Source organism: Triticum aestivum, chromosome 3D, assembly GCF_018294505.1.
Source record: "Triticum aestivum cultivar Chinese Spring chromosome 3D, IWGSC CS RefSeq v2.1, whole genome shotgun sequence".
Classification (NCBI taxonomy): domain Eukaryota; kingdom Viridiplantae; phylum Streptophyta; class Magnoliopsida; order Poales; family Poaceae; genus Triticum; species Triticum aestivum.
In genome coordinates, this window is record NC_057802.1 from 277,870,838 (window position 1) to 277,878,309 (window position 7,472).

Consider the following 7,472-nt stretch of genomic DNA (forward strand, 5'->3'; position numbering starts at 1 on the left):
TTTCACATGTAGAGATAAGATAGCATGGGAATGTCGGTGCCTTGCCACATGTTATGAAAATATTTTGCTGGAATTATGTAAACATAACACATGTCAAATTTCACATGTAGAGACAAGATAATATGGGCAAAATCGGGTATGTATTGACATCCAATTCACTTGCAATGTAAATTCATAAAAAAGATAAATTAACAATGTATACATATAGAGCGATGATCCAACTAAAATTCTATTACAAATTAATATCTAGTGATTAAGAAATTCTCGCACAATATTAGGAATGTTGTCTTTAATTTCATTCTCACGATATTTGAGAAGTATAATAAAAACTTCTTCCTAGGCTTTTACACATCTTACACAAGTAACGTGTAATGGAGAATACTTTAAGTCAAAGGTCTTAAAATGTGCAACGGAGAATACTCATGGTGCTAATTGGACAAACTAATTTTTTACCATTCCACCAAAGCATAAAAAACATAACTGCCAGACATAACCCTGCAATTTCCTAAATTAGTGTTATTTTGAATATAGTGATAACAAAAATAAATGCTTGTATTTTGAATGTTGATGGTTTTGTAGTACATTTTTCGAAACGTTACCAAATTTTTGTGGTTTCTAGTTTTGCCCCTCACTCACTCACTCACTCAGCCACTCAGTCGCCTCTTCACGCTCATTCCCCTCGCTCACCACTCCCCCAAATGCCTTGCCCGCAGCGGTGACACACATCCCCCCTCACCTGCGTCGGTGACTCAGCCACGTCGCCGCCCTTCTCCTCAGGCGTTGCCGCCTCGCCTTCTCGTCCGCGCTGCCTCTCCCTCTCGCCCGCATCCTCTCCGCCACGCTCGAGCCAAAGTTGGTTGTTTTAGCGAGGTCGAGTAGGAGCGTGAGGAACGTGTGCACGGCGGCCTTGTCCTGCTCGACGACGGCGGCGACGGACGCTAGCGCTCCTCGTCGCCATCGACCTGCAAGGAGGAGCGCCATCTTGGACGCTGCTGGTATTCCGTCGCTGTTACGTGTTCGCCGTCACCTGCTCCCAGGTCACCCCGGAAGTCGAGCTCCCCACGCTCGACCTGCCAGGTTTGCATCCTTAATTTTCCCCACACCTTTCCAATCTATGGAGCCTAGGATTCGTGGGAAGGCAAGGATTCTGGAGCTGATTGTGATTGTTGCTATGGATGGAATATGGATCCAGATGTACTGTGGCCAAGAACTGCTCTACCGCAGGAGTAGATTGGAAAGGCTGTTGTTGCTCCTGAACGATGCGGCTGCTGCTGCCACTACCTCTCATCGATTCGGGCATGGCAAAGACCACTCAGTTGCACTACTCCATGTGTAGCTCACTAAACTTGGATGTGAGCATTTTGATGCCTCTGAATTCAGTAAATTCGGTACTCACCGGAGTACACTTTCAGTCAAGAGTACTTTCAATACCGTAGGAGTACTTGTATTGTTTCTTAGAATATTTGTTTGGAGTAAATGTTGTAGTTTAACTTAAATCAACAAATCTAAAAATCATGTTTATCAATGGATTGTATGTACTGAAATAAATATCTCTGAAATCATGTTTATCGTGCTGTAGTATTCTTTTTGTTAGGATTTAGTACTCTTGCTTGGCTCAAACCAAACTGATTCTGCTGTAGTATTCTTTTTATCATGCCAGAGTACTTTGATTGATCTACTGGGCTCAAACCAAACTGATTTTTAGAGTATACTCCACGGTACTCCATTTCAGAGCACATTCTTGGAGTGGATCTGCATTTCAAAAAGTTTACAAGTGGGAGTACATGGAGTACTACAGTTCAAATCGAGGAGAAGATGGTGCATGCTCCGTGATGATGCCGCCGTCACCTACGACTTCCTCGACCACCACCACCACCACCACGACTTCCTCGAACATGGTGAGTACTGAGTACTCCTCCAATGCTTGTACTCCTATCAATGTTTACTGCTGTAATCATGGGGTACTTAGCTGCTGTAATCATGGCCGGAGTAATGCAACATTAGTTGGTAAGAAACAATGTCAGTATGAAACCTCTCTACGGTAACTATTTTTTCTGTCAGGAACAGTACAAGGTTTCAGCTTTATTTGCCCCATTCCATGTTTTGAAATCATTACCAAATCGTATGAAGCATGGTAACAATGTTCAAGCTGATTCGGTGAATCTGTAGGCTAAACTCTATATCTTACACCTCAATGTGTGTTCCCCAAATATTCAGCATTGCAAACAAACAAATAAAATAAAAGATTCACTATGGATGATAGTGTAAAACAATATATCATATTTTTTTTTCCTGGGAGCATCATGGACCAACTTGTCAATGTAACCTCTATTGTATACTACATCTACACCCCTGTCAATGAACATGTGCACTATTGAACTACCTATGCATCTACATCTCTATGAAGATACATATACAACAGCATCTTGGATGAATACTATTTATAAGGGGTCTACTTCAGTATACACACCTTAAGTGAGTCAATGGTGGTGATTAAAACTTCCATAGAACCAAGATAAGCCTTCCATAGAACCAAGATAGCATTATCTCTCAGATTATCTCTTTGGCCATTTTCTCTCTTTAGGAGAAGCACACAAAGCAGATTTTACAATTCATTTCAGATTCCACTTACACTCTACTGGGTAACTGGAATTTGCTACTCCAATAAGTAACAAACCACTAACTCCATCTAAAATTTGCATAGCCACACTGAGTTATATAGATTCCAAATTGTAATTAGCTACCTTGAACAATCATCATTCATGCATGCATATTATATTTTCAAAATTGACATTTTCATTCATTTGTGGCACAAATTTCATGTACCATGTATATATATACGTACAGTTCCGCGCAGCCACCAATTGCCTGCTTGATGCAAACCTCACGCACCTCCATCATCCATGCCTCTATTTTATTCCTCCATCACCCATCATCGCCCGGGCTGGCGTACAATCTAGATTTGTAACAATAGGAAGTGGAGGAAAGGGGAGGTGTGGTTTGAATGTGGGTGCCAGTAATGTATTGCACTTACATAATGTATTCTGCAAGGTTTTTGAGTCGCCGCGAGCCCTGCGGCTCGGCGTATAGTCGACGAAAGTCGCTATATAGTCGCCATAAGTCGCTGTATAGTCGCGAGTCGCCCTGATTTTTGGAAAACGACTTGGCGATTAGTCGGCGACTATACAGCGACTAATCAGCGACTCAAAAACCATGGTATTCTGCTTACCCACATCAGCCAACAAAAATAAGAAATTGTATCACCAGGTGTAGGTAGTAAATATTAAATAGGTAGAATATTTTTGACAAGAGATATAGAAAACACAAGAATGTACGGTGAACAATCAAGAAAATATTAATGGACCTTGTGCTTTAGAGTGGCATGCTTCCTCCATATCTTCTGTAATGATATATCCCTGATACAAGCACCCCAAGAACTGAGAATTGGTGTGCCCACAATGTACATTCCCAACAAACATAGCGCGGTTCTGTTAGTTAAAGAGGTAAAAATACTAAGAATTCATACATAAGAGCAAGCCAAATTGGATGCCAGGAGCGCTGTGGAACTCCCTCATGGCTTGGTGCAAACTGTAAGTGTCCCTAAAATAGGCACTCGAGTGTCAGGCCTACATTATTTTCTATGAAAGGAATTTGAACATCTCACAACATATTAATTTGACATAGCTTTAGATAGCAACTCAGTGACCTTTTTCTTGAATGCAAAGGGTTAATTAAAATTGCTTAAAATTGCAGTTCTTGGAGTAGTAGAACAGGTTGCTTGAGAAAAATTAAGACATGCCCAGAACTTAATTAGGCGGACTAATTAAGTACTCCCTCCGTTCGAAAATAGATGACCCAACTTAGAAAGCTGGGTCATCTATTTTGGAACGGAGGGAGTATAAAATATCCAATGCATCCGCGGCAAGGAGAAGTTCAAGATACTTAGAAACATAGTAACAGACTACTATAGCTTTGTATCTTGACGAAAGTGTGAGAAAATTGCTTCTTTGTCATGCGTACCAAGAAAATCAACGCTCGTATACCTTGACCTCACATCGATTGCCTAGCCGTGTCTTGCTCTCCTAGTTCCTCAACCTCGACGGCGTTGTTGTGATTCCCACCACTCTCAGCAACCGCCGGCCCTTGCACGGCCAGAAACAAATCAGCGAGGAGCAGGGATCACATGGGGAAGAAGTCACATGAGCACGATAACCCATTACCTTATCACCTGCTTTTCACTCCTGCATGGGAACCGGTGTTGTTGTCACCATGGACGTCCAGCTTCTCCATCCATCGCCCCAGATCTGTCAGTCTTCGTCCATCTACTGGGACGGTGATTGTGGTGGTGGCGACCTGCATAGTCGGGCACGAAAAGACACAGAGCATGGCAGCGATGGAGTAAACGGAGGGGTTGACCCTGCCGGTGAGTGCGGTGGCGTCCGTCGGCGTGGGCATTCCGGCGATCAACATTCATACGCTACCTAGCACGGACGTACCTCTCCTTCTCCTCGACCTCTGCCGTCGCCTCCTCATCTCGGACAACCACAACCACCCACCACACAGTCGCATGAGGCATGCCCCATCCGCCGGCGAAGACGACGGTGAAGGAGCCATCAGATCGGAGCCCTCCTGAGGCATAATCTTCTCTAGGGCTGCCGGATCAGTGCCCCGTCGGAGCTCTAGGGTTTGGAAGGGAGAAAATAGTGGGGTTGGGGATTAGGAGACGGGCGTTTTCTGCTGGTAATTAGGAAAGTTTCCGCTGGCGAGGTCAATTACTGATTGATTGGGAGACCGGGATGGGTGCGGCCAACGAAGTCGCGGTAGGTCATCATCTTCCAGAAGACGGCGCCCCGCGGGAAGTCGGCATCGACCAGGAAGACCGCGGGGGCGCACAAACCTAGCTTCCGAGCGGGCTGCCTCTGAGCGGAACCGTTCGCTTGCGAAACAGGATGAAACAACCCGTGGACAAGGGTGTTGGCGTGACGAAAAAAACGACAAAAAATCACAAAACAGATAACAAATTAAACAGGTACATAAATGCTTTCTGATGAGGTTTATTTGTTTTCAGAAAATCTTTTATTTGTTTCCTAAAATAAATTGCATTAATAAGAGAGATCGATTAATTTGGATAAATTAGGAAAGTTTAGTCCGTGATTTTTTATACGTTTGGAAAGTGCTGCTTTGTTAAAAAAATGAAGAGAAAAATAACCCAACGTGGAGAGTGGTGGTGGGAGGGGAGACGAAAAAAAACCAGTGAAAAAAACGGTTGAAAATGGTGGGACGGAAATAAATCATACTATTCAATCAACTCAGACATTAGGAGTGGAGATTTATGTGCCTGATATGAAATTGGCAAACAACTGTTCGATATGAAATGTGAATTTGCGTGATACTGGAATTATCAATTGTAAACTAATAAACCTGCTAAATGGGTCATGGAACTTTGCAAACGGTTCTAGCAGTAAAAGCGCTTGTGATGGATAGCCCAATGCCACACAGTTTTCTTCATCAAATCATGTGTAGTTGATAAAAGCAAACGGTTAACCAAGGCAGAGGGTGTGTGATAGTTATACCTTTCATACACGAGCCTATACATAAAACTGTATGAGATGTACATACGAACGGAAATGTTTTCCCTGGATTGACTGTGTGGGATGTACATAAGAACGGAAACGTATTCCTTGGATTGACTGTGTGTGATATACATACGAACGGAAATATTTTCTAGGATTCACCGTGTGGGATGTACATACGAACGGAAACGATTGGGTTTCGATGCCTCGCCCGATCGCACACGAGCTCATTTTGCCTCAGCCTTTGTGCCAGGAGGGCCTATCCCCGACGGTTTCTGGGTCGGGTGGGAAGGACCCCCTATCGCCCACATTCACTTGACGACGGTTCCAAATGTCGTCACGGAAAGGGGTTAAAAACCATTTGTATACCACCGACGCGCGCCAGTGGATAGACCCCGAGACTGACGATGCCCCCGAGTTTGACTACACTCCTGACGACTAGCCCCTTTCAGCAAAGCTTCCAGGCAAGCAAACCCCCCTTGATCATTCCTATATCGCCCATTCTTTCTCTCTCATGCTTGCATTAGATTTTTCTACTGTTGTTCGATAACTCCTATTCTGATGCATAGCCTGCTTTTGTAACCTGCTATTGTTACTTTACATGTTCTTCTATATGCTTAGTCTAGGTTGATTTTCATCCATCAGTGACCCCTCACCCTTTTCCTTGTTGCCCCGCTTTGCTAGTGATGACTCGCTCAATGTGATCGACGTGCAGAGACCGACACATCACCGACACCCCTCCCTTAGTTGTACGACTATGCAGAGCTACTATCGAGTGCCGAGGGTGATACCTCGTATTGCACTCCTGATGATATATCTGTAGTGTAACTAATCGGTCATGGATTACAGACGGCGATTCCTCGTTCACCACTCCCGATGATGACTCTATCGTGCAACACCTCAAGTGTGAACCTTCGAGGGTGATTCCTCCAAGGTCACCATGATGGTGACATCGAGTAGAATCCATTGAGGTTGATTCCTCATATTCCCCCTCGATGTTATGGACACACGGATACCTTGACCTTCACCTCAGTCCTTTGTTGAAGTCGAGTTGACTCAAGGGGTACCCGCGAGAGTTATGGAAGTCGGGTTGACCATGAGGGTACCCGCGAGATAATGACGTGGCACGACGGGGTAGGCAGACCGCCCTATAGAGGGATGGGCCTGGCCCTTGTCGTAAGTCCGCGAGACGGGGCGATAGGATCAATGATCGTTTCTGCGAGCTTCGAATACACTAACAGGTTTGGATATGTGAACTGAGCAGGCCTCTGGACTTTTTGCACTAACCACCATGCGGGAATAAGTATGGGCACTCGGCGTCATACGATTCTCCCGAAAGCTCTACAGACGTCACAGTTGAGTGGCACGCGCCCGGGTTGTCCGCGTAAGCACCTGAAGGAAATGTGCCCTAGAGGCAATAATAAAGTTGTTATTTACATTTCCTTATATCATGATAAATGTTTATTATTAATGCTAGAATTGTATTAACCGGAAACTTAGTACACGTGTGAATACATAAACAAATAGAGTGTCCCTAGTATGCCTCTACTTGACTAGCTTGTTTATCAAAGATGGTTATGTTTCCTAGCCATAGACATGTGTTGTCATTTGATGAACGGGTTCACATCATTAGAGAATGATTTGATGCACAAGACCCATCCATTAGCTTAGCACTATGATCGTTTAGTTTGTTGCTATTGCTTTCATCATGACTTATACATGTTCCTTTGACTATGAGATTATGCAACTCCTGAATACCGGAGGAACACTTAGTGTGCTATCAAACGTCATAACATAACTGGGTGATTATAAAGATGCTCTACAGGTGTCTCCGATGGTGTTTGTTGAGTTGGCATAGATCAAGATAGGATTTGTCACTCCGATTGTCGGAGAGGTATC

General features: G+C 44.1%; 2 long non-coding RNA genes across 2 annotated transcripts; one reads left to right on the forward strand and one right to left on the reverse strand.

Annotated features, from left to right (window-relative positions):
* Window positions 1-657: 657 nt before the first annotated feature.
* LOC123078411 (uncharacterized) lies at window positions 658-2,153 on the forward strand. Its single transcript, XR_006437441.1, has 3 exons — window positions 658-1,077; window positions 1,193-1,352; window positions 1,733-2,153. It is a non-coding gene; the product is annotated as an uncharacterized lncRNA (long non-coding RNA).
* LOC123078412 (uncharacterized) lies at window positions 1,643-5,104 on the reverse strand. Its single transcript, XR_006437442.1, has 2 exons — window positions 4,221-5,104; window positions 1,643-4,142 (listed from the first exon to the last, which is right to left on the reverse strand). It is a non-coding gene; the product is annotated as an uncharacterized lncRNA (long non-coding RNA).
* Between the last annotated feature and the right edge of the window lie 2,368 nt (window positions 5,105-7,472).